The sequence below is a fragment of the Caloenas nicobarica genome, chromosome 2, assembly GCF_036013445.1.
Source record: "Caloenas nicobarica isolate bCalNic1 chromosome 2, bCalNic1.hap1, whole genome shotgun sequence".
Classification (NCBI taxonomy): Eukaryota; Metazoa; Chordata; class Aves; order Columbiformes; family Columbidae; genus Caloenas; species Caloenas nicobarica.
In genome coordinates, this window is record NC_088246.1 from 22,655,791 (window position 1) to 22,683,751 (window position 27,961).

General features: G+C 39.0%; 1 protein-coding gene across 2 annotated transcripts in view; it reads left to right on the forward strand.

Annotated features, from left to right (window-relative positions):
- The window catches only part of RSU1 (Ras suppressor protein 1), a 104,257-nt gene that overhangs the window by 43,901 nt on the left and 32,395 nt on the right, over nt 1–27,961 (forward strand). The gene's annotated exons all lie outside the window — the stretch shown is intronic.

Sequence of the window (27,961 nt, forward strand, 5' to 3'; positions counted from 1 at the left end):
GTTTTTGCATTTCCCTTTTGTTTTAAAAAATATTTTAATGATTTGTAAGCATTTCTGTCGATTTTTTTTTTTTTTTTTTTTTTTTTAATGTGGTAGTTGTCTGAACTTAATTACCAAGGGAGAGTATTCACAAGTGAAGGTCTTGGGATTCCAATTAAGTAATTGAGATGTACATTTCTATATGAAACTAAGTGATCCAGCAATGGTTTTTGTAGACTGTTCTTCATTTACAGAATTTAAGTGAAAAGCATCACAGATGGGAGAGTGGTTACAAAAATTGTGTGTCTCAGAAATGTCCTGATATTTATGCTGTAATTTGTGTTCTCAAGATAGACTTAAGTGGGCTGCAACACTCTTCTCCCAGTAGTACTCTGTACTACAGACACAGTGTAGGGAAATAGCTGTCTAGCTCCTTAGACTATCCCTTCCCCACAGTCCTCTGTGTAGCTGCATATGGGTTTCTTCATAATTTTTTTATTTCGAATTTTGGATTTGTTTTTTGAGAAATGTACATTAGGGGCCCTCGTGCAGTTCTCACAGGGACAGCTCTGGGCATCGTGAGGACAGCAACGTTTCAAGGGCTGAAGTGCAATTTTGAGAATTTGACCTGTATTCAGTTTGGTTGAGGGACTGTTGTTATCTATCAATAAGAAAAAAAAAATTGTAACTATGGATATATTAAACTGCTCTGGCAACTTTTCTTGTGCAATCAAAATTGACACCAAAGGTTCTGTAATTCATCACTTGCCTCAACTATTGCTCTTTGTTTTAGATTAGCCTTGTTATGTTTACTGTGTTCTTTGCTGAGGTATAACAGTGTCTTGTTGGCTAACGGGCTGATTTTGATTTTGTTCACAGTAAATATTTAAAGCCTGTATAGTGAACAGTGTAAGCAAAATCTTACTACCCATTATTGGGGGTGGGGGAATAGAATCATAGAATCTTTCCATGGCTCATTCATGGCTTCTATTTTGATCTCAGAAGCTTATTCAGTTAAAATGTCATTACTTTCAAAGATTAGTGATGAAAACCAAAAGCATGCAGATGTTAGTAAGTAGATTTCATTTTTTTTATTTTCAGCATATAACCATTTCATATTTAAACCATAAATTTAAAATATCTGTATAATTTTGTTAAAATCCCAGCAGCAACTTCTTTTGTTTCTTGATTGTACTTGTTTCACACGCTATAAAGAGTTTGTGGATTTTCCTACTGAAAAAAGATTGTCCTTTTTATTTCCAGTTTCCTTTAAATATGTGATCTGAGAATTATTTGGATGCCACCTGCTACCGACATGTTTTCTGTTTGCATTTGATTTTAGGTGTTATAACTCATGAGCAATGGCATAATCTAAGTAACAGGTCTACTAGCATTATTGTGCACAAAAGCAAATAAGCTGTGAACACAGAAGAAATGAAAACTCCTTTTTGTGATGGAATTTTGATCTTTTCCTGCTAACAACTATACACTTTCAACCTCCGTTTTCTTTCAGAGCCTATGCCTGAGTAGCGTCTTTTTCTCATTAAGCAAATCACAAGGTTGAGATGCGAACATAGTAATTTTCTCTGTAGATATCTGAGCAAAATTGAGCTCTTGAGGGTTTTTTTGGATCATTGAGCTAAAAGAAAAATACAAAAATTAGCTTGCAACATTTGATAAACCCAGACAGCTTAACTTTTACTCTGAGGTAAAGCTGACAAAGATGGTTGGGTAGAATGGTGTTTAGATAACCTCACTTGCAACACCGAGAAGAAAGAACAGCTCACATACATTCGCAGCTGACAATCAGATCAGTAAGTTTACTTTCAGGTACTTTCATAAACCAGGAACTATGCATCTATATCGCAGATGGATTTTGAGATGGTAATTGTCTCCCTATGCCCATTGCTTTTGCTGGCTGATTGGAAATATTGATTTTACATTGTTTACAAGCCTAACATTGTCTATACTGGCTAAGACAGAGAGAGGGTGTGCTCATATAATCACAAGTGCCAAGTTTCAGGGGTTTAGCAAGTTACATTTCACTAAGTGGGTTTATGCTAATAGAGTTTATTTTGTGTTTGCAATGACTAGAGCATCCTATTTACTCAGTTGCTGTTATCTCAGCCAGAAAGTGGTAACTCGGTGAGTCTTGGCAATGGACTCACTTGCAGTCGCGTTACTAAACCTTGAGGTTTCTACTGATGGCTGTCACAAGCCATAGCTGTGGGCTACAGTCAATATCGGAGCTTTCAATTCAGATTCTGTGAGGCTGCACTTGTGAAGCAACTACCGAATAGATCACAAATGTCTTCTTTCCGTTGTGAAATGTACTGACTGTTTCAAGCATATTTAGTGAAAAATTACACCCCATTTTTAGCTTTGTCTTAGGATATTCATGCTCTAGTGATTAATTGGTAAGTAGAGATGACACCTGTGAGGGATGATTATGTCTAAAGATAAAATGTCATTTGTCTTACATACTTGTACATTTTCACACTCCTGTTTTATATGGTACTGAAGTACCAAGTATAAAAGTGGAATTGCACTCCAGAAGTGTGTTAGCCAGTAGGACCCTCAGATCAGCTCTTCTTACTCTGTAGCTTCTTTCATTTCCTTTAATTTCCTTACCTTTCATGAGAAATTATGCCAGGTGATTTTTTTTCAACCCTCATTTTTCAAGGAAGACTTGTGCTGACAAAAAGACGGGTCATATATTGTGGCAGAAAATGTGTGTGGAGGGGCTCCTAATTCTTAACAGGAAATTCAGCAGCTCTTGGCACTTTGCTACCTTTTGTTGGCTAAAATACGCCCACTGCACATATCATCCTGTGACAGCATCATTTGGAAACAGGTCAATTTGCCAAGTATATAATGATTCTTAACCTCTGACTGCCTTACTAACTTTCTGAAAGTTAAGTTAGTAAGCCGAATTTTGGCTTTGATTCTATAGATACTCAGAAGGTGCCATTAAACTCCCCATGTGGTGTCATGATAGTGTTGAAAAGCAGTTAAAGAACTTGCTCAGACAATAAAGGGTAGTGGCAACCTCGTGTTCTCAAAGGGCTTAACTAAATCTTTTCGTTTTTATTCATGCCTTTACTCTACTTTCAAAGTGACCTTTATGTTGTAAGCATATTCTCAGAGGATTTTCTCTGTCTAGGGTACTGACAAAGAGATGATGAGTTGTACGATTTAGTGGTTACAATGTACCGAAACAAGTGCAGACAGACATGAATGTTTGAAAGAAAACAGTGAATTAAGTTCCTATGAAGACTGGAAATCCTGTGATGCTCATCAGGATCAGTCTAAGACAATTAGTGATTTGATTAAGACTAGGTAAAGCTGAGACGTGCAATTGGTACCAGTGGGTGGGTTTGGTTGCTGACATCTATGGTGAAATGAAACCAGAAAGCTGCTCTTTGGATGCATTTCTGTCATCATTCACGTGCTGTTGATCAATCTTCATGTGAAACTTGCTCTTTGCCTGTTTGTTCTTGCAAGAGAAAGGGTAGAGCTTTTGCTTGTATCACAGCAGTCTATTGCAGTCATCACCACCTGATAGTATAATCTCAGCTAAAACAAAATAATTTGCTAGATCCTGAGTGCTTAGAGTAGCACTCAGACTTCTAGCATTTTTAAGCTGCTGTTGAACCCAGCAATCACCTTTTAACACTTTATTTAATGATTGCTGTCTCCCCATTTGACCTCCTTATTCCAGTGGGGCAGAATTACGATAGAACAGTCGCCATTTGTTAAGTTTCTAGAACGCAGGTTTTCCCCACGAGGCAGACAATTTGGAGTCAAGAGTCTTGACAATGTGTGTTGTGAAAGGAAGTAAGTTGCACTTTTCACATTTCCTTCAGGAAAGGTGGTAGAAGACCAAACCATTTTAAAGACTGCCACATCAGCTCTTAGCAGAGGAAATGGTTTGATAAATGCTATGCTGAGCATATATTGCTTGGCAGCTTTGTAACACAGGCTTCCCGGGACAGGCATCTCTGTGCTAAGCATTGTTACTGAAAACCTCGTTTTATCGGCAGTGACAGTCCGGAAGAATCCACTCTTGGTTCAGTCTTCTATTTAGAGACAATGGTCCCAGCTTTCTTCTTGAGAATGAATTGTTGCACTGGACCTCCACTATTATGTAGCAGCTGCTTCCAGGGCAGCAGACACAGGTCATGAAGTAAGAGGTTCTCCTTCTACATTATATTCATGAAGAGTATTTCAGCATTTATTTTTAACAACCAGAGGAGACTAGCAAGATACAGAGAGTAATGCACTTGAATACAAATAGTATCCTGAAATAATTCCCGTTCTCATTCCACAGTTGTTAAGCTTATTTAGTTTCAGCTGCATCATTGGTGCTGTCCAAGATGTATAAATGATGTTCAGTAAAACGCCACCTATCATGGAATGGAAAAGGGGCCAAACAGGTTAAAAATCCATGTGTTGGAGGTTGGGAAGCACGCTGGGGAAGTGGGAGTTGACCAGCAGGTTGAACTGATGGTTGCAGAGATCGTCCTGGAATGGTGTTACTTGCGCAGCAGTCATGGACCTGCAAGAATTTATTTTTTTAGCACAAAAAGCAGGAGTATTTAAGTGATGTTTGCTGATGACACAAAGCTAGCAGCACAGAAGAGGATCAGCAACGCCGCACAGGAAGAATTGGTAAATGAGGGGGAAGGTTTAAGTGTATTAGCTACAGGTTTTCTGTGAGCCACCAGTGTGATATGTGAGAGTGAGAGGAAGAGAAGCACCATCTCCAGAGCTGGGTTTAGAGAGTGGGAATTTTCCAGTACAGAAAAGGAAATATTACAGGGTTCTGCTTGTCATGTTCATGAAAGATTAATTCAGGCAGGAACAGGCAAAATGAGAAAGAATAATAGGATGATAAAAGGAATGAAGAGCAAGAGGAGATTTAAAAGGTATTTGGTTTATTTAGCAAAGTCTGATAACAGAGATCTTTGCTGTCATTGGGAGGGAAACAAGGAGAAACAGGCTTCATTTAACGTATTAAAAAGAGAAAGGGTGGACATAAGAACAAATAGAAATAAGCTGGTTGGGTATATATTTGAAGGAAGGTGTCTAATTATTCAGGGAGCAAGGTAATAACCTGATAGAAATTGCCTTCTGACAGAATAAATGAAGGCCAAAATCTCATTTGTTTCAAAACGAGCACTGATCAGTTTGACCAGGAATAGATGAGATGATTTCTCGTGGCAGAGGATGGCATGTCTGTCATGCAGGCAGATCTTTGTGCTCCTGTATTCAAGTGTCCTGATTTTTGATTGAAAAATCTGGATGGAACCCTCTATATTAAGATAGATTAATGGTAGTTGCACTGCACAGTTAAGGGAGACAAAGCTCCATTGTTTGCTAAATAAGGCAAAATATTATTTTGCATATTCTTGCATTTAATAACTTGTTTAAATAAACATGTATGGCCGTTTTGTGCAATAGTTTAATATGATTATTTTTTTTAGTAACCTAATAATTACTTGTTATTTTGTAAATGATATATTCTTTAGCAAAAAATCATTTATGAAAATCTTCATAATATTTCTTTCTTTGCTTATATTGAAGAGATTCATAGAAAGAATGCTTCTCTTTGGCAGTCTCTAAGTAAAATTAAATAACTTCTTGTATTATCTAGTCATCATTTAATCTTGTAATGTTACCAAAAAGAACCAAATTGAGCACAGTATGATCTTGGGAATAATTTCTAATGGTGACAGTAGAATGTGAGTATTCTGAAGACTCTGGGGGAAATAGAGACCATACAGAGGAACACAAATGAACTGATGTAAACATCTAATGTAGATTTGATTCAGAGGAGTGCGATTGGATGCCTCAGCCGTTTGTGTGACTCACAGAGGTCAATGAAGATTTAAAGAACTCAAATAGCATGATTCTACCCTGCCTCACTAAGAAAAATAGGCCCTAATAAATGCTGTTTTCCATCTTTATTTTTCGTTTGTCATTAGTATTCTTTGGTAGTTGTACAATAGAAGGTTTGTGCATTAGTTTTCTCTTAGGCTTGGTTCTGCAAATACTTTTGCTTCTAGAACAGGTATTCTCCTTGTTCCTAGAGGTCTTGTGCATGTGCTCATAGGGTTAACCTTTAGTAGTTCTTTTTCCTTCTCATTTGCACACTTTGGTTGCCCTGGGCCCCATATAAGAAATAACATGGTGTTATGTGTTAACAGTCCATTGCTGGACCTCACTTCTGTATTTCGGTGACTTTCTAGCTTGGCATCTTTTACCATTTGGCCCCTGGCATGGATGCACCATCTGTGCCTGTGGTAGCTGTGACCTCCTGTATTTTAGGGTGGTTTCAAAGACTAGGTAAAGATAGTAGAAAAGAGGTGACTTCAGTGATCTGCCTTGGGTGAGATTTTCTGAGATGCCACATGTTGTGTGAAAATGAACTCATGGCAAATTGAACCTCCCTCGAAGGCAGGAAACAACTATTAAGAATCCTGGTTCACGCATTTTGATCACGTATCAGTAAAAAAATTTTAATTAACCAATAAAAATCTTTTATCAGCCTGATGTGGGGAAATATAAAAATGTCATTTACATTTTGTTCTTTTGTATCAAAGGCATGGTATTGTATATTTTATATAAAAATACTGATTTGTATTCCAACCAAATGTTGTATTTATTGGCTGTATTTTAAAAATTGATAAATATATTATTACATTATTTCCAACAGAGACAATAGATGACTCAGAGTCCTGACATCTTTAGACAACATTTACATGCAAATCTGTAACTCTTCCCTAAAGAAGAGCAAACGGGAACCCATGTTGAAAGATAAAAAAGAAAAACAGTATCTCTGTATATTTGTGTTTATATATTACTAAGATGGATAAGTAATAAAAACAAAGCTATTGCTGATGTATCTGACAGATATAGATACTGCACATATAAATACTGGTCTAACTACTGATATTACCATTCCCTTTGATGTAAACTTTCACATAAAGTTTAGAACATTATGCAGTAATCCATTTACCATGTCAAGGATGATAGCCCAGGGCTTAAGTCACGGGGGCAGATGTCTAGGGCTCTGTTAGAAGCAGAATTGGAATGAAGAAGTGAGGAAAGTGCAGAAGCTTGATGAAACCAAGGTGGGGAAAACAGTGACAGTAGGATACAGGATTGGAGTAGGGAAACAAGATAAGGTTGCATCTAACTATAGGGCAAGGCAAGATCAGTAGCTGAGTTAAAAATCAGTGGTAATTATGGTAAAAACCAAATTGAGAAAGAGGTAGGGATGTGTCAAAGAAACTGGTAAGAAACAGAATTGAGGACCTGGTGTAGGAAACAGGTTGGGGTCTAAGCAAGCAAGCAAAGTGTGAAATGTGCAGCTGCGGGCAACTGGCACACTGAGCAGGAAAAAACAATAGGGGAGATTGAATAAAGTATGTGCAGCGGGAAGAAAGGCTGATCCAGAGCAGGATGTACCTTGTTGGGCTCTTAGCCTTTGGAGAGACTGGTTATGGCTATTTGATTTGATAAATCCTAGAAATAAAGTGGGTCCTTTTCTGAACTATGGTGGTCAGATGATTCATGATAATGAAGGAAGGAAAGTCATGTTCTCTTATGCTTCTGTTCTATGTTCAGTGCAAGCAGGATGATCTTTTAAGGAAGATTAGTTATTTCTCAGTCCACTCAGTAGAAGCCTGACCAACATTTTGTTGTGAGAAATGGTTTTAAACCTCCAGATTTGTGGGCATGCAGTCAAAAGGTTTAGGAGACTTGATTGACAGAGTCCAGACTCACCAAAGCTCAGTCTTAATTAAATTGTGGTGTCAGGGAAATGCCAAAAAGTGACCGAAGTGCTGGTATCCTTCCAACATCAAGGAAGACAAACAGACTAAACTGGATTATTATGACCTAGTTTATTCTGACATCAGTTTTGGATTAAATAGTGAAGGAGAGACATGGGATTCTACTAGTGAAGATTCAAAGAATATGACTGTAGTATGAATATAATTCATACAATTAAGGCATGAATAATGATTTTGAGAACTATTTCGTAAAGAAACATTCTAAATGTGGTTGGCCAAGGCGGCTCTTTAACGACATACAATTTTGTGAAGCATTTAGATTGTACAGCGGTAAACATTCTGATTAGAAAATGAGCACTGTATGATTTCAATAAAAAGCAAAGAAGAATTAACAACTATCTGGTAGGTCTTGGGAGATAATTACCAACAAAGACATTTCTGGTGAGCTCCACAGAGATCTGACCTGTAACCATTAGATGTTCTCCTCAGATATTTGGGAACAAATATATAGTCATTTCTGTCTAAAAATTGTAGGTGACCTGGAAGCTGGTGGAAGACAACAGTGAAAATATGAGCTGTCCTGGATCACATAATGAAATGTGCGAATGCATAGCGTGTTTTAAAGCAGCTCAAAGAAAAGTTGCATGTCTCTGAAAAAGAGGTATGCAGGATATACCATGCATTGTGGTTACAGGAGGAGATAAAAAGGAGTCAATACTGCTTTCCAGAAAGCAATTGTTTTAAGAGACATAATATAACTGAAGTGCACTGTCATCTCACAGTTCAATGCTATAACCAAAAGGCCTAATAGAAGCCTTGGGTTAGTGAATACAGGAATAGAAACTACTTTCAACATCAACTGAGGCTGATACTGAATTCAGTTCTGGTGTCAGTAGTTCTAAAGGGATGTTAAAAATGTGCTTAGATACAGACACCTCAAAATTAATTGAGAGCAGAAGTCAGGCAGATTTAGAAAAGAAAGCAAGGTACAAGCTTGTCAAAGGATGCTTATTAGGGCAAGCTGACAGAGAAAGCAGCAGATTCATTTTTTCTTATTGTCCTCTCATTGCTTTGGGATACTTTCTGGGAAAATATGTTTTAGAGCAACATCTCAGTATGAAAGTTATTATATGAATTATGATGGCTTTTAATACATTATGCCAAATATACAAAGATAATGATCATAGAATAGTTTGGGTTGGAAGGGAACTTCAAAGCTCATCTACTCCAACCCCCCTGCCATGAGCAGGGACATCTTCAACTCGATCAGGTTGCTCAGAGCTCTGTCCAGCCCGGCCTTGAATGTCTCCAGGGGTGGGGCATCTACCACCTCTCTGGGCAACCTGTGCCAGTGTTTCACCACCCTCATTGCAAAAAATTTCTTCTTCGTGTCTATCCGGAATCTCCCCTATTTTAATTTAAAACCATCACCCCTTGTCCTATTGGAACAGACCCTGCTAAAAAGTCTGTCCCCATCGTTCTTATAGGCCCCTTTTAAGTACTGAAAGGCCACAATAAGGTCTCCCCAGAGCCTTCTCTTCTTTAGGCTGAACAGCCCCAACTATCTCAGCCTGTCCTCACAGGAGAGATGTTCCAGCCCTCTGATCATCTTGGTGGTCTCCTCTGGCCCCTCTCCAACAGGTCCATGTCTTTCCGGTACTGAGGGCTCCAGAGCTGGACACAGGGCTCCAGGTGGGGTCTCAGCAGAGCAGAGGGCAGAGCCCCCTCCCTGGGCCTGCTGGCCATGCTCCTTTTGACGCAGCCCAAGATGATCTATTGACTAAGTTTAAATTTTACCACAACTGCTGCAATTTCAAGACCTCATATCCAATAGTGTGCTCCACTGCTCTAGCTGCTGTGGGCATGGTGGGCCAAACTTCTCATCTCCAATGGATTCAAAAGGTTTTCTCAACATTTCCAGGTAGTGTTGTTGCTAACCAAGGGCAGTGTGTCCAAAATGCACGCGGTTAAGAAACTTGACTGATGTTCCCCGAAGGTGCCTCACTTAACTGGGGTTTTTTTGTTTTGTGGGAGGGAGTGGAGGGAGGGGGTCTGTTTGTGTTCTGTTGGGTTTTGTGTGTGTGTATGGTTTTGGGAGTTGTTGGTTGGTTGGTTGGTTGGTTGGTTTTTGTGAGGATACCACAGAGAACAGAATTTGGACTTTACAGCAGGTAACAAAAAGAATAGCACATTTTAAAGAAAATCCTCTAGACTGCAACAAGGAGAAGAATAAATAGGAAACAGCAGATAAAACAATACTATTTGAGAATTAAGGTGGAAAATGTGTAGGTAGCAATAAACATTTTCTGGTAAACTTGAGTAACTAACAGCAAGTAGTGGTAAGCCTGTTAACCCTTTGTAATCTTCAAAATTCACTTGTTTTGCTTTCTTGTTTTCTTTTTGGTTCTTTACAACCAAACAAGAAGAGTTACTGCACACATTTGCTGGTTTTATTTGAGAGATAAATTAAAAAGTGGCACTTTTATAATCAAGCAGAACTGTCTGCAGTTGCTATTCTCTATGCAGTCATATCTGTTTTATTACATGCTGGCATTTATTGAACTCTGGTTTCTTATTTCAGTCTCGCATTATTTGAGGGGTTTGTGTGATTTTTAGCAATTTTTTTACCTTCCTGGTGAGCCCTGTCAGATAAGGAAGTGTCCCTAATTTTATGATTGACTTTATCAACTATTTGTCCAGTGGGGAGGGCTGAGGTGGGAATGATTCTGGTGCCATTTGTTGGAACCACTTGTAGTGCAAGCTCTGATAAACTTTTTAAAAGCCATTATTTTATTTTAGTAGGTATTACTGCCATCTGGTTTATATGTACTTTTACAGCCCCTTATACCTAAGGCACAGTGTTGAAAATGGTTATGATCAGATTTAATTTTAAATGATTGCGATTAACTGTTTCTTTAGAAGTATAACCTGAATATCAGGAGCTTCTACTGTGTATGGCACAGGATTTCTGAGTCCCTCATTTCAACACATTTTCTTTTGTCCAAATAAGAAGTGTCCTACTGCTAAAGCTGAGGATAGTCAGATGTAGGTCCTGTTTAGCCAAGTCCATTTGACTACAGCTCTGCAACAGCCATTTTCTCTTCTGTACCCGACCACATTAATAATTTAACCCTAAAAATCTGATGTACTGAAAAACAGTATCAAATATCGCAGGAAAAACTATCCTGTAGTTTTTCTTCTTTATTACACTTGATTTGGAAGCTGGAGGAAGAAATTATAGTCCAAAGTGAAGTATGCAGGACCATAAAGAGCAAATAGAATTACTTAGGATGCCGACTATTTCAATTGCTCCAGCTTCACTAAAGCAATAATAATAATAAAAAAATGCAAGAATATTAGCCCTCTTCATAGTTTTGGCAGATGTTTTAAGAAGCTGGCTCCATTGCTAGATGTGAACAGCAGCATTTATGTCACTGAATGGGGAACAGTGATTCCCTGAATCCTTTTTGTTATTCATAAAGCCCAGTTATAAATTTATAATCAGATTTTCAATCCTGCAATCATGTACCTTGCAACAAAATGCTGTCATGTGATGATGAATATATGCAGAAGTAAAAGGAGCAAATCCTAAACCCAGTGCTGTAAGTATGGAATACGGTTCCTCTTGACAGGAAAAGGCAAAATTTGATTCCTTGTTCGTATGTATACCCTAATCCCTTCTTCTGGCCTGCTCCAGTGTCTAGTTTTGTGGGACCTGCTGCATGTTAAATGCTTTTGGGAGTTATCCAAAGAAAGAAAGTGGGGGACCACATTGTCCAGGACTCTTCAAAGACATTAGCAACTTGGAGACGACGGGTTTTAGTCACCTTTCAACTGGATATAATTTCCAAGCTAAATTCTGAATGTTAGTTTTGATTATTGTGTTTGATATTCTGTCTTCTGTTCATTTCTTGGCTGTCCCAAATCTAGATTTACTCTAATGTTGACTTTAAAAAAGGAAAGGTATGCAAGGACTGACAGTGATCCTGAATATAAATTATATCAAGCAAATTGATGCAAGATAAAATTACCAAATCAACCTTTTTTATTCTATATTTTATGGAATATCTAATGTATGTTTGGCAGTAATTTACTCTTGCACATGAATTTCTGACAGTTTCGATTCTTTTGGCTTATTAATCAATGTAGTCAGCACCAGAGTAATTTTTATGAGATTCACTAGTCATCAAAAATTTATTATCAGATAAATCAAAGAAACAACTAGCATCTTAATAGGGTGAACAAAGTGACATGTAAAAAGATCATTCAAGACTACATGTTTTTGACACTTGTATTTGCTGCTGGGGTCAGAGATTTCGTTTGCACTTTCATTAAAATAGTCACCACTGTGACACAATTGCTTCCTTTTGTTCTAGAGCTTTCTTCCTTCATTTTTTTTATATATATGTATGTATATTTCATGTTAGCGCCATTCCAGTAAAGCATGAAACTTCTGTGTAAAATGTGATGTAGAACTTCAGTTAAAATCTGAAACTTTTGTAGTTAGTTGCAGTAGATTGTGTGTGCTTCAGGAGTAAGTGGGAGGGGAGAACTTTGCCAGTAGTACTAGCATGCCCCAAATATGCTTCAGTCTCTGATCCAGTTGCATATGGAGCTCTGATATTTGTTCCAATTAAACCTCTAGTCTCTTATTTGATACAGTAATTTTTCTACTTTCTAAAAAGGTTATGTGTTTCTTGTTTGGTGTTTTAAGATGAATTTTCTGGTCACACTTTTTGTGGCTGTCATTGTAACCAAGTAAAGCCAGAGCTGAGTGATTCCCAGATGTACCTTTTTGTTAAAGCAAAACGCTTGTCTTGCCAAAACACTCTTTCATTTAATATTTGCATTGCTTGAGTCTCCTCCCCAGCCTGTGCACGAGCAATGGGCTTCCCTGGCCTGGCCGGCCTGTTCGGCTGCAAAGGGACATGGCCATGGGTGTAAGAACATACTGGTGACAGCACCAGGACTGTGGTAGGTGGCTTCACCTCCCTCGATAACTGCTCTTGGCTCCCTGGCGTGAATGTGTTTGCGGGAAAATCCATGTGCAGGCTGGTGGCCCTATCCTCACGAGGGCAGGTATTTGGGGAATGATCAAAACAGAAAATTGCGTTGTTCTGTGGGGCCTGGCTTCATCTCAGTGCTCAAACATGGGCACGTCACGCAGTCACAAGAAGGACAGAAGAGTCACCTTAGGTTGTCCCTGTAGTCAAGGGGGCACCTTGGGCCAAGACAGTGCACCAAAAAAACAAGTCATGCTCTTGAGGCCCAGGGGCAAGGCTGGACCCTTGGCCACCACTCCATGGGAATGGGGTGACGCCAGCCCTGTGTGTCCACCCTGGCTGCGCATTCCCACCCATGTACCCAGTCCAGCCCTGGCTCTCGTGTGGCTGTGTGGCAAGGGGGTTCAGGACCTGATAGAGGTGGGAACTAATCACTTATTTTGGCAATTTCAGTCTGAATTACCTCTTTGAACTGGGCACCAGAGGTGGCCTGGCTGGGGGAAGCTGAATTTGCAGGGCCTGGTTACATCAGCCCCTTGGCTGCACGTCCAAAGGCACTGGGAGGAGAACCTGGGTCCTTACGTGCATTTTCACTTCAGTCACCAAACAAAGCAAACCTCCTATGAAGAGAACACAGATACTTTTAAGAACTTAAAAACTCCCCAACATCGGTGAACTAACAGAAAGTCTGGATTAGTCTATGTGCAGAAAATAGGGGAAGGGAAAAAATCCTGACAGGCTGTGTGTTTCACATGAATCTGGTGATGCTGAAAATACGCAAGTCTCATTAGCGAGTTCTTGTAGCTAGCTTTCATATGTTTTGTCTAATAAAAAAATAACTGAAGGGAGATTGAATTTATTCTGTGTTAATAACCAGGAAGGATATTTCTGGATGGCTGCCAAGCGATGCAGAACTGTGAATGATACACAAAAGAAACCCTGCTGTTCCCTCTTCCACCCAATGCGTGCTTTTACAGGAGAAAAGTATTTAACTTCAACATTGTCTTTTTTTGTGTTTGTAGTCCTACGTATGGCTGAAAATAGGGCTGTCTATGGGATGAAAGGCTAACAGAAACACAATTGTCTTGTAGCTCTTAAAGTTTCTCTCTCTGCTCTGACTCTAATTTATGTGAGTTATGGCTGAAAATGGTTGGTGTGGGTTGTTTACTTAGCACTGTAAGATATAAGAGAACTAGGTATAGTTCTCTTATTTCTCTTATAGCTCTAAAGGTGGGGTGGTTTTAAAATTAATGATAACATTCAGTAGTCAATGCTAACATCTGACTGCAGCTGCACGTTTTCTTTAACTCTCTTTACCAGCCTACCTATAGTTTCATCTATGTGAATCTTCAGGAGTAAATTTTTATCTTTTTATTTTTGAGATAAATCTATAATGAGATATGAAAGTTCTAAGTTGTTGTATTTGTCATTAACATGTCATAATAACTAACCATCTTTCTGTGTGCCTCTTATATGGCTGTGGTTCAGTAGCGTTTGCATTCAGAATAGAAAGGACTAGTCTTCTCTGGTCTTGATTTTAAGGCGTACTGGAGTTTGGACTGGTCCAGGCTTAGGACAGCTTTGTGGTGGAATATATAAAATGGCAGTTAATAGAGCTGTTAAATACTGTGGATTTAAGACTGTAATTTGGACAGTGGCTCAGGAGGCTTGCTTGAAATACATAAATATTTTGGAGTATTCCCAGAGTAAGTTTGGAAGTATTCATTGAGATCTAGGTCTTTCCATAAACGGCAGAGGTGTTGGGAAGCTGACATCGTATAAGTTAAAATCCCAGTCATAGATTTCATGTGCAGTTTTAGTGACCTCTATGCAGGGACTTCTTCTCAAGGATCTCAACCAAGCCTAACTTTAGCTTAGGGGCCGTAAGCTCCTAAAAGTCGTACCAGGCTACTGAATGCATATACAGTACACGAAAGCATACATATCCATTTGAACGTGGAGAATCTGCAGTTCAGATGGCTGGTAAGAGATCAGCCGGTCAATAGCAAACTGGCATCAGGGCACACAGTTTCTGTTTGCTCCATTCACTGGGAACTCCTATCACTTCATTCCCAGTGTAAAATCCACCAGGCCAGGCCTTTGCATTCCATAACTTGACTAGAAGTTTCTTGAGTGCTGTAGATAGAACAAAAGCATAAAGATCTACCCTTTCTTTAGCATACGGAGTTCAAGCTGGGAGTGGGTTCCTGCTCTTCAGGTCCAAGATCCCACAGCCTCTTCCATAGGAGCTATCACTGATGGAAAGGGTCAAGAGCTGCTCTAGTCAGTAGTCTGGAGAACCTGAGGGACAGATGATGTTTTTTTTTTTATGAGGTTGTCTCTTGTACCCTGCGTTTTTGTTAGAAGCTTGTGAGGATGAATTCTGTTCAGTGTATTTGGATACTTACTGTGCCTGACCTGGTGCATCTGAGGTGTCTCTGGTGTGATACTTTTGATATAACTGGGAGAGATGGTTCAAAACCAGTTTTACACACAGGTACATCAAATCATGCTATATTATCTACAAATTTATCCACCAAGCCATTTTGCTTTTTTTATTTACTTAGTAATATTGACTCCTTTTTCTTTGTTTGTTGATTGGCTTTAATTTGCAATTTTACTCTGGCCATTGAAATAAAATACTTTAATTCTGAAGTCAGGTAAAATTCTTGGAGATTCAGTCTGGCATTTCACAATTTATATTTTGATTATTTTATTTATTCTTTGCTCTCAATTTTGAGACTATTCTTGTAGACACATGCCAAAATGAGATTTTAATATCTTCTGGAAAAGTTGGTTTGTCCTGCTTTCCTCTTAAGTGCGGTCCTGTTCATATGATGACATAGTATCAACTAGATTGCCCTAGAGATTCAGCAGTGCCTATGATCAAAATCTGGCTGGTAGTCGTATGTCAGTTCCAAGTGATTCCCTGCACGGATTCATATCTTTGGAGGTGGCAAATACGTCTCTGAGAGTTGCAATACTCTACACATCCCACCTTGTTTTTGGAGGAGAGTTTGCAGGTAAAGGTTCTTATGCACCAGCTCGAAACCCTCAGATGCATTTTATTACGCTAGTGATGGTAACTTGAGTATTCACAAATATTTGACACTTCAGTTTGCAAAGATAAACATCTTCCTTTTACATACTGGTGTTGCATTTGGATTCCTGTTGGATTCTGGCACTACTGATACTTGCTCCTTTTATTGAAGGTTTAATTTTATAAGTATTGTATTGCTTGATTTTTTTTTTTTTCAGCAATATTTACCTATGGACATATAGATGCCTGGTATTCTGTGGCTTGCGGTGTTGTGAATGATAATTAAAACTTTATATTGCCTCTGCTTGGCAACTCACGTATCCGCTAATCTAGATAATTATTCATAAACTTAATTTCATTGCTTCATTATGTTTATTGTTTAGTTTTAATCCTCTGAAAACTGGTTTACTAGAGCCAGGTTTACCTGTGTTCACGAAGTAGCATGAGTTTCTTTCATTACTTAATGAAAAAAGTATTAATATTTATCTGTAAGAAAATTAGATCCTCCTAACAAGGGTGAGGGTTAGTCATTTCTCTTTCGCTATAAAGGGTGGATATGTGATATTAGATGATACTAGGACATATTTCACATGAAATCTTCCTTTCCACAAATGAATTTCACAGACAGTGGAGCTGGGAATTGGAAAGGCCGCTTGCACTCAAACACTCATACATTGGTATGGGAATATATGCATGAGCACTAATGGCTGTACATATTGGAGAAGTAGGGAGTCTGGATTAAAATAAGCTAAAACACCCTGTGTTTCTGCCAGAAGGAGACGGGTGGACTTGTAACAACTTGTGAGTTTGTACATTCGTGGTGTTTGTGTCTCTGCGCACACATCTATCCATAAATATTTTCCCACATTTCTGTATATATTTAGTTTAGTGCTGAAATTATGTGTTGTTCAGTGGATGCATCTATTAACTCAGTCCCATTTTATTCTTTTCTAGGAAGAAGGATAGATTTAGAAAACAATGAGCATTACAGTGTAGAATTTTGTTGGCATGAAATAAAAATCTGTTAAAAATTAATTTGTAAAAATAATATAACTAAAATACTGAGATGATAAAAATAAATAATGGGAGGAACTGATGCAAAATGCAGATATTGCAGAATCCAAATTATTATATTAATGGGCATCATAATTAATTATTTAATTCTAGAGATACATATGCTATAGCATAAAAATGTATTGCAGGTTTACAACTGACTAGCTGGTTTATGTGGCAGAATGTCGTCTTTGCATATTTATTAAAATTATTCATAACTGGTTACTGCCTACATGAACTTCTCTATTCTTACATCTTGCTTCAATACTTTCTCTGAACTATTGTATCATGACATTATAATGGAAATTTGTCTAAATTTTAGAATGATCCATGAGGCATTTTCCAAACCCCCTATCAGCATCTCTTAAAAACATGTATTTGCAGTTTACATTTAGGAATACTTTCAAATGGTTTAGTAGCAATACACATTTTCTACGTAAAATTGTTACTTTTTTTAAAAAAAGGTTTTATTTAGGTGAAAAAGGGATATATAGTGAAAAAAGTTTGAATTTAATTAAATTTTATATGCTTATCCGTTCTCCAGCTTACAAATATAAATTGCTTCTTATAAAGATATCATAAGATGGCAAACATGTTGGTAATGCAGCTTTATAACCTTCCACACAGACGTCCCAACAAAGTTATAAAAATCAATTATATACCTACTAAGTGTGCGGAGCCTCACAGCTGTTCTTGCAGATTTTTCAGGGCAACAAGACTATTGCTGGAAAAAAAAATACAGGATGGGAAGGCTTTTCGCCAACCTGATATGCAGTTATAGTGACTATAAGATACCCACAGTTACCTTATATGGTGGCTGTTCTACAAGCCACTGGATAATTTGTGTACCCAGGTAAGACATCTTTATTTCCAATAGAATTCAATCAAAAATGTCTGCCTGTAGCAATATGCAGAAAGAGCCCAAAGTGATACATCCTGTGTATCTTATTTTGTCAGCCATGTATTATTTTTTTAAGTAATTTGGAAAAACACAAGAAGGAAAAGCCTAATTTTCAGAAAGAAAACGTTAACTTAAAGCATTTCCATATTAGTAGTGTCGAACAGTTGTAAGTTGTTTGGGGTGTGTTGTGTAAAGCTGAAGGAGTCTGATACTGTAGCTGGAATGTTTTGCTTTATGGTGAATTCCTTAGGAATTGGTTACTGTACTGCCATTTGCATGATGGTGCAGCATTATTTCCACTGGTTGTCAAAAGCAATTAGAGGCTAATGAAATTCTGTGCAAACCATCAGACGGACACTTTCCATTTGATTAAATATGTCTTGGTGGAGAATAAAGGAACAATCCCTTTTTTTATATTATCATTTCATGTCTTGCTGCAATACACTTGGGTTCCCATTTATAATTAAATAGAAAACAGTGTAAATTAATAATAATAATAATAAAGTTCAGAAACTAACCATGACAAAAATCTGCATGACAAATAGCTTTGTGACCACTGTTGCCATGACCATGGTTTGCCTATAGAACACCTGTGGTGCGGCGGTTGCTTTACATTCAAACAAAAGACACAGTTCCAACTGTGCTCCCAGAGAAGCGCAGCGTCTCTCTGTTTATCAGAGGGTTTTGCAAAGCATCAAAATTGTGTGGACGCCAAGTGGTGCAGGAAAGCCTGTTGCAAGAATAAACTCATTTACATAGGCATAATGCTGCAAATAAAGGGGGGAAAAGAACAAGAACTAAGGAAAGCTAAAAGAAAGAAAATGCAACTGCGTTTTACCTTATCTCTCTGGGGAGGTTTGTAGCCAGATTTGCTGGCCAAATGTAAGTATCCATAAGGAGAAATCAGAGGAATTTTTTTTATTTTTTTTTTAACCAGCCTGTTTATCCAATCTCTGTCTGAGCTCACCCTTCCATAAACTAAGTAAAATATCTTTCCGTAGTGATCTCTCATGTGATTCCTGAGCTCAAATATTTGGGACTGTTGTACCAGGTTTTGGGGACTGCCTTCTCCATGTTAACTTTTCAGCAGAATAATACGTGAAAAGTCTTTTTCCACTGCAGAAAGTGTGGTACTTTGGTTCAAGCCAGCAGGATCACAGTGAAAATGTGCACTGTTCAACTGCACTATGTCTTGGGCAGAACAAAAAATCGTCTCTCAAATTACCCTTGTGCCTCTTCCCAGCCCAAGGGTATTGTGTCGCAGTGGTCTGTATATCCAGGTGTGCTTCTCTGAAGTGATGTGGCAACAGAAACCAATGCACAGGTGGTGTCTGCTAGAAGTTTTTGCTACAGTAAGTGAACAAGCCAAATACCAGAAGTGACTGGATGCCAAACTTAAAGCCTGGTAGCAGCAAACATTGAACTATGGGCTGATTTGAGAGGGGTGACCCAGGCAGGGAACCAAGCAGTACATGAAGAAGTGCCTCAAACCCTCCGTGAAAATGTATTTGCACTACAGTTGGCAAAGGGATTTTCTCTTATCTGTGTGCAGTCCAACCTTTTAGACCTTTAGTTGGGTGGCGGTTTGAGAGAAGCACACAGCTTTAGAACCGCCTCGCCCTCTGTTCTGCCAGCACGAGCCATGTAGATAAAAGATGTTTGATGGACTTTCTGGGAGTTTTGTAATTGAAAGGAGGTTCTCTCTGGGTATCCAGCACAGAAAGAGGTAGACTGGCTGGAAGCTACGGAGAGACTGTGATGGGTATGTGCTTACAGGATAATAGTGAGCCATTGGTATTAACTTTGCTAAGTCTCTGCAAGCGGTGGCACTTCCCACTACCTGTGGGGTTCAGGGCGGCAGGCTCAGGGTTTACTGTCAGCACAATTGTTTTGGGGATGAAAGATGGACCATTTGGAGAGCTTAACCTTTCCTTCAGAGAGCAGGCAGCCCTTTTTCCTCTCAGAACAACATGACATCCATTTTATCAGGGAAGGCTGAAAGTTTTTCAGCCTTTTTTCTAACCAACATAATAGAGAATTTGGGCCGATAACTACCCTTGGTCAGTCCTTCTGTAACAGCAGCCTATGAGATCCTGTCATCAATTTTATTATACCCTTTGCTTTCCTGTGAACCTACTCCATTGAGGGGAAATGCTTAAAGCTGTTGCTATTACAGTGTCAGAAACTTTTCAAGTCAGTAAAGAGTAACACTAGCTCAAACTTCAGGCTTTGTTCCTGAAGTCTAATTTAACGTAATTGTTATTTATGGCATTACAGAGTGGTAAACAGCTTCTTGTGCCTGCTGGGGGTTTTGTTGTGGTTGGTTTGTTGGGTGCTGTGGGGTTTTTTCCCACCTAATGATGCCAACAAAAGTGACCTGGTGTTTTTCCTTTAATTAAAATGGGCCTTTGTGAATTAGTGTGTGAAAATCATGGGATACAGCACTAATTGGAGTTTAGGCAACTGCTTCCCTAACCTCTCACAATGAAACTACTAAATGAAATGTTTCAGTTTTCATTTGGTAACTTAAGAGTTTTTCATAGCTAGAAATAAAATAATGATTCTTGACCTTTTGGGACAAATATATTGGGGTTTTTTCTGAATAAAACCTCTGCAGCATCATTCATTTGTGGCTAGTCCTACCTGTGGTTTGACTACTTCAGCTCCCAGGTTCTACAGTGGACATCCCAAGGACATAAGACTTTCTGTGTTAGACCCATGACCCATCGAGCCCAGCAGCCTCTCCTGATGCTGTTCCAGGAGAACACACAAGACTGGCTGGTACCTGCAGTCCCTTCCCCTTGTTCTCTCCCAGCACCCAGTGTTGTCATGTAAGGGGTGATGAAGAGTACATCACTACTCTTCCTTTTATCACCTATTTATGGGCCTGTTGTCAGTGAATTTATTTCATTCTTTTTTGAAGCTCCTGAGACTGTCTCTTCAGCACAGTCTCCTATATAAGCAAGTTCTGGAAGTTCACTAACTGCTGGGGGTTTTTTTCTGTTTTGAACTGATCTTCTTGTTTTATTGAGGGCCAAATGTGTGAACGGGATTTATTATACTTAAGGTCGAATCGTTCTGCTAACACACAGGGACAGTGGCAAAGGACCACCACTGTGTCTCGACCAGCCATAACTTCTCAGATGAGGCACCATCATGCAGAAGCGAACAGCGATAGGAGCTGAGAGCGCCTGTTTGATACAGAAGTGAGCCACAGCGTACCGAGTAATCCACTGTATCAACAGCAGCTTTGGGAGCATTGGTCTGGTGAGGCGGTTTGTGAGCTGGTGGGGGGATCTGCGGGAAGGGGAACGATGAGTTACTGGGAATGAGTTGAGGATCTTGCAGTGTGGTGGCAGGTGCGTGGTACGTGGAAGGGGACAGGCAGGTTGGTGTGGCACTCTTGAGCTGCGTTGGGGACATACGAGGGGTAATGATGTCACCGCAGTACTACAGTCAAGCAAGTGAGCATGAAAGTAGTGCACTAAAGAAAGGATTTGCTTCCATATGATGAATACTTGCTCCACTGAGAAAATCCAGATCAAGAGTAAAGTCACTGATAACATTTACAGTTTTCTTATGTTTTTAGGCTATGATTATGTATATACTGGAAGTTCACAAGTTAGATATTTGTCAAGGATGTATAGAAATACCAGAGGATTTTGACAGTGTTAATGAGGTCTAAGTATAAAATTTTAGGTGTCCTAACTGAGCTAAGAAAAGTGCTGAAGGTTGCCGTTTTGGAAGAGAGCACTCCTGCATAGATTTTGAACACAGATTATCAATCTATGCTGCAGTAGACTTGATCAAAATCAATATTTCTGCCTGGAATTCACACAGCTTCTTTGAGAGATGAGATTAATATGGTTACTGTTTGACTCTGTTCTCAATCAGCTACGTATGTGCACTTGTCATTCATATTTTGGTTTTAGCTTGTTATTCTGACAGAAGAGTCTCTGAGGAATGAAAGAAGAGCGAGTTTGAAGAGTAAAGCAATGTAACATTTACATATTTTCACACTGTTAGGGAAGCCGGCTGTTAGACTTTGAACATTATTTATTCATTTGATGCTGCTATTTGTTACAGACCTCTGAAATATGTTACTGACAGTAACTACACCATCCGTCTCGCTTTAGGATTTCTACTGATTGCTAATTTTGTTGACTAAGTGGTGGAAGAAGTTTGAAATGTGTTACAGCTAAAAAGGCAGGGTTCTATTAGGGTTTTTTTCCTAATACCCTGCTCCCATACTGAGTTGCAAGAGAGGGTTTTTTAAATGTTGGCACATGCACTGAAAAAACATCATGTTGTAGGCCTTGCAAATCATGCAGATCACTTCAGTTTGTCCTGATGTGTTCTAAAAATCATGCAAATGAGCTTTCTATCATGGTTGTTTACCCAGTGGGTGGAAATATAACCATCATATTCAAAGGGGTTGAACCAACCAACTCTAAAAGCAATTACTGGCAACATTGATTTTTCCATTAATTGGCTGAATCCTTTGGAACATGAAATCTCAAAGGACAGCATCTGAAGGGTGTTACTGCTTTTATTGCTGTTATGATTATTAGATTTTGGATGCTACCAAAATGTCCTGGATGATACTCAAATACAAGACAGTTCCTGATCTTGAGAACTGAGGGGTCTGAAAGACAAAACAATGTCAAAGGGAATAAATGTTTCCCAAGTGCTTTATAATTTCATGGTTATTTTTGAGAACTGTTTAGATGCTTCACAATATAAATGAAATTGAAAATATTTAGTTATAAGGGGGTAATTCCTTGCCATAGTATGTCAGGAGAGATTTGTCCATTCATGGGTTGGTGGAAAAACATCAGGAGTTTGCTATGTGGGAAATGGGTAAATGGGACAATAAAGCCGGCATTGATAGGGCAGAGGAAATGGGATTGATATGGAGGGGAGGGAAAGATGGTCATTTTGTATCAGGTTTTAGTTGGGCAAAACCAACTAAAGGGAAACAGAAAATTGAGCACAATGTGTAGGGTAAACTAGTTTTGGTAGCCTCTGATACAGACTGGAGAGGAATGACACATGGAGAGGGAAATGATGCTCTTCGCTCTCTGGACAGTGGGGAATGGCCAGATCTTCAGAGTGTTGTGAAGGGAACAGCACCAGGATTCAAATTCTGATTGCTCCAAAATTTGTTTTATTTCTGGTGGAAGAATTTTCAAGGCTTACTAACACAGGTTTTCAAGCACAAGGAGGCCTTTTTTTCAGTTAGAGTTGAATATGTGAAAAAAAATATACTTGTTGAAAAAGGTTTTAGAAGGAAGAAATGAGGAGAGATCTCTTAAAAAGCCGAATGTGCCATCAGACTTGTTTGACTGCTCACTGGCCAGGTGAGGGGCGTAGGATGCTGCAATCACACAATAGTTACACAACACATTCCCTGATGATCTTGGCTTGGGTAAGATGATTTAATCTTCCATATTTCACTTCTGCCACTCAGTAAATCGTCTTCTTTTGTGCCAGTACTCTTTGCTAGCGGGGAGGTCAAACACCTGAAGCTCCATCACGCTGGGGATGCTGCCCACCCACAGACCTGCCGCAGGTCCCTTGTGAGAGGAGCTCTAGCACGTTCTGGCTGCCTCGGCCTCCATGCAGATGTGGAGGTCGGGCAGATGTGGAGGTCAGGCAGAGCGTGTGCATGGGAAAGTGCGGTAATGCCAGAACACCCCAAGTACAAAGTGTCACAGATCTCCTCAACTTAGCTGAGTTCTGCCAGTCTTTACCATGAAGTGGTGGCAAGCGTTCCTTCCTTCCTTCCTTATCCTTCATACTCTTCCTTGATGTTATTAATTTACAGGATATACAGCCAGCAATTCAGTATTTAATATCAGGAATGTTTTATATATCTGACTAGCAATCTCGAAGGAGAGAGAGTGCCATGCTCCCAGGGGTCCTCATCATCTCAGACAACTACCTCAGTGTTGCACAAAAGGGCTTGAAATTAATCCGATTCAGAGACCTCTGTGCTGAAATAAAGTATTTGATATAGTTATTGAAAGATAAATATAAAATTTTGAGTGTTGAAAAACTTTAGTAGTAATTGCTACTCAAATTTTATGGCGGAGAAAGAAAGGGGAGTGAGGAAGGAGAAATAACCATTTTAGGAACAGAAGCTGGAGAGGTGGGAGATACGACTTCATCAAACATAAGCACCACCTTGGTAAAGAAGAGCAGTAGTATTTCACAGCAAAGCCCAGCAGTTCAAAGTGGTGTGCTTTAATATAATGTATACTTTATCTTTTATCTTTTTAATTTTTTTTGTTCACTTAGGTGTATGGTACCTGGGAGGTTTTTGTATAAGCCACATTTTAAAAGGCTACTTGAAGATCCAAAAACCTGATGATGTTGGATGCACACAGTGAAAGGAAGTGTGTTACTCTATGACTGTTACTTGTAGAATTATTTAAAGAACTAAGTGTTTCGTTGCCACCTTCCCTCTATTTACACCTCTTAGATTTTTGGTTTATGAGCAGCAAAAGCAAACTGTCAGTATTTACTGTAAATCGAAGCCTTTAATAACTATTAATATGTCTGTTCTACAACATTTGTCAGCTTTGAGTATTCTGTCACTAGAAAATAAAAATAGCAGAAAATTTCGGCAACAGTGACATTGAAGATTTGTCTGCTTATGCTCAAAAAGGTGTAACATACGGGCTTCAAAAATAAGCAATTGTAGTTTTCCTTTAAAAGAAAAAGCATTTGCTGTGGCTAACAGTAAGCTCTAAAATACACTGCCAAAATAAATGACAAAGTATTTGTGTGGACCGTAGTTATCTACACAAAATAACATTAAGCCTCTTAAATAGTAAGATGGCCAAACAGGCATCGTTTGTCAGACTTCAGTGAAAGGTGTGTTGTTGGACACAAAGGTGAAGTTGTAGAAATGCTCCAAAGAGTAGTTCTGCTCACAACAGAGGTGTTTTATCATCTTGTAAAACTTGACTATTGTGTCAGGGTGTTTTAAAGTAAAAAAACCAAACCAAACCAAAAACAAAAAACCCAAAACAAACAAACAAAAACCCACCAAAAACAAACAAACAAACACAACAAAAAAACCCAAAACCCCCAAACATTTCAAATGTAAAACATTTCAAACAGCATTATTTTATTTACCCTGGAAACATGCTTGGTAAAATTAGTATATATAAAAATAAAATTAAAAGTTTACATAGGCTGTATGTAGGATAACTGTGCATTTCTGTTGCTTTTATTTTTTAGTGTTGCCGAGAGAGATGATCTTTTGTTAATTACCTTGTTGGGGTTTTTTTTTTTTTTTTTTCAGGATTTCTTTATTGCTCAGCTGTATTTCTCCTTCCCTTTTTTTTTTTAAAGCTACTAATTTAATAATTTATCAACTTTTCTTCAGTGTTTTTATTTGTTAGTGAAGATGTTCAGAGTAACAGTACAAACTGTGAAGTACAAATGTTTTATATTGTGATGGATCTTTTGTTACAGGACAGGAATATTTTGGGACAGCCCTGCCAAGATTTCTGCTTGTCCTTAACTGCAGCGTTTTGCGTGCAACTGGACTAGTCCAGTTCTACAATCAGAAGTGTGTTATATCAAGCCTAAGACACTGTTTTCCACCTAATGCAACTTCCCTTTCAGACTCACTTTTCTCTCATTTTATTTGTAAAACTTCTAACAAGGTAGACTTATGGTTTTATTCTTGGCAGATACTCTGTCAAATACTTGTCTGCTGTAGCCTTTCTGTTCACTAGGGGATGGCTAATGTTTTAATTCTGTTGCTTTTTTCCTGGCAGTCAGAAAGCCAGTAGTTACCATTTTCCTCTCTGATAAACCATCTCATTCACAATCCTTCTTTGAAATTGTGAGGCTTATTTTGCCAAAAGATGAAACCGATCAGAAAGAGAAAAACACTTTCCTTTTTAGGAGAGGGTCTACAAAAATTTTATCCGATCAGAAGGAGGTGTTACAAGATTGAATGCCTGTCGTCTGCAGATGTAATTTTTGTGTGACAGAGCCTTCAGTCTGCTGTCAGTGTCTTTCAAGAGTAATATGGGAATGTAAAGATGGGGGGAAGACTTACCTAGAGAGGGATAAAATTATTCCTCTGGGAAATGCTTTTTGTTTGTTTATTTCACAGCAAAGGCTTGAGTCTGTTCCTGAGTGAAAGGGCAGCACAACCTAGAAGCGCCCAGCAGGGAGATCATGACACATAAAGATTTGTTTAATTTAGAAAAAGGATAAAAAAAGAAAAAACAGGAACTCTTAACTTTTTTTTCTGTTGGATTTTGTAGGGCAGAAATTGTATTCTAGGTGACCAGTCATAGTAAAAATAACGTTTTTTGTCTTAAAAGTCATTGTGCCAGTTGAAGCCTGTAAAAACAATGTCTCTTATTCTGTAACTTTCAAAATATTTTTTAGGTTAAGATTATGCATACCTGTATCTAAAAGTGATTTCTGTAGTACCCAGCTGTAAAACTGTAACAAAATCTCTTCAGCCTGGACTCATACAGAAAAGAACAGTGAAAAATCAGTCCATTGGGTGACAAAGCAAAATTTACAATTTTGCATCAGATTTATAGCAGAAATAGTTGAAGGGTTGCAGATTCAGAGTTTATAGGCTTTCAGCGGCTTTACCTAGTTAGGAAGGAAGGCATTTAAGTTAATTAAGATAAGTCATATTGGAAAACTCTGTATGCAATGGAGAAGTATAAGACAAGAAATACGAATGTGCAGAAATAGACTTAAACTGTCCATCCTGGAAAGGAAATTATCAACCAGGATATGTTAGAGAGCTGTAAAATAATAAGTGGTATGATACAGATGAATAAGGAACTTTACTCAGTATTTCTCATAATCCAAGAATTATGAGAAATAATCTGGGACAGATGTAAAACAAACAGAAGGAAGGAGGGAGGTGGTTTGGTTTTATCACATCATTCAGTTGCAGAGATGGTGAGCATAAACTTGTTCCAAAAGCAGTTAGGCAAACTGGTGGAAGAAGGTGTGACTCCAGGTCAGGACTTCTCTGAAACTGATTACTGGAAGAGGATCTGCCACAGGAGTGAATGGTTGTGCTGGGTCACAAAAGGCTCATCCAGTCCTGCAGTTCATAGCACAGAATGCTGCCAAAAGGATCCAACAAAAGAACATGTACAAAGAAATTTTTCGTGTGACAGCCTGTTCCTCTTGCTTCTAGAGTCATTAAGAAACATATATACTAAGGGTGAATGCTTAGTGTGCAGGTAGTTGGAACACGTTGCTTATGAAAATCTCCTCTGCTGCTTAATTCCTGTGGCAGCAGCATGAACACACGCAGACCAGTGTGCCAGAGAAGTGCTGCCTGAGCCTCCAGCTTCCCCATCCAGCTGCATGTCCCAGCTCATTCGGCTGCTGTCTCAAGGCAGGACCACTTCTCTCCATATCCTCTTCACCGTTATTCCCATGGAAATTGGGGTGCATGGACTGGGCAGAACAGGAACATTGGCTTGGATGATGGTGGGATGTTGCAATATGTATCTGCAGAGCAGTTTATAAGCAGCCTCTGTACTGACACAGTAATCTGTTGTGTATGTAGAAACAGTGGTCCATAACACGTGCCATCACCTGAGCCAGGCACCTGGCTACACATTACACCTCAGACGCAATTTTTGCCTCTGGGAAGGAGATACGTTTGTCTCCTGGAGATTCCTTGCATGCAGGCAGAGTACTCATTTTCTGGGTAAATACATAATATTCAGGTTATTGGAGATGGATCCATCTAAAGCTCTGTGGGCAGAAAAACTGTTATTCAGTAGTATAGATAAGATGTGAGTTAGAGGAAAGTTGTGCAGAAGTCACCTGTGGGTGACAGGAGGAGGGAGTGACACATACCAAAGACGAGATGCATTGAGACTTGGGGCTGAGAGTACCCTTGGTATGGGTTGTTCTTCCTCTTGTCCATGCACCTTCATGCTATGTTGGCCATCTGTTTGAAGTAGGCTGTGTCAGAATATATTGCAAAGAGGGCCACGTACTTCAAGGGGCATTTAGAAGAAGAGGAGCTAGGGGTTGTAATGTGCCGAGAGGTGTCCCAAAGAAGTAGCGTCTCAACAGCTTGCTGAGGATCAAGTGCCAGTCTCTGAAGAGTTCCTCCACAAAGAGTAGATACTGCTGGTAAAAGGCAAGCCCTGTTTTCCTCTGAGATGAC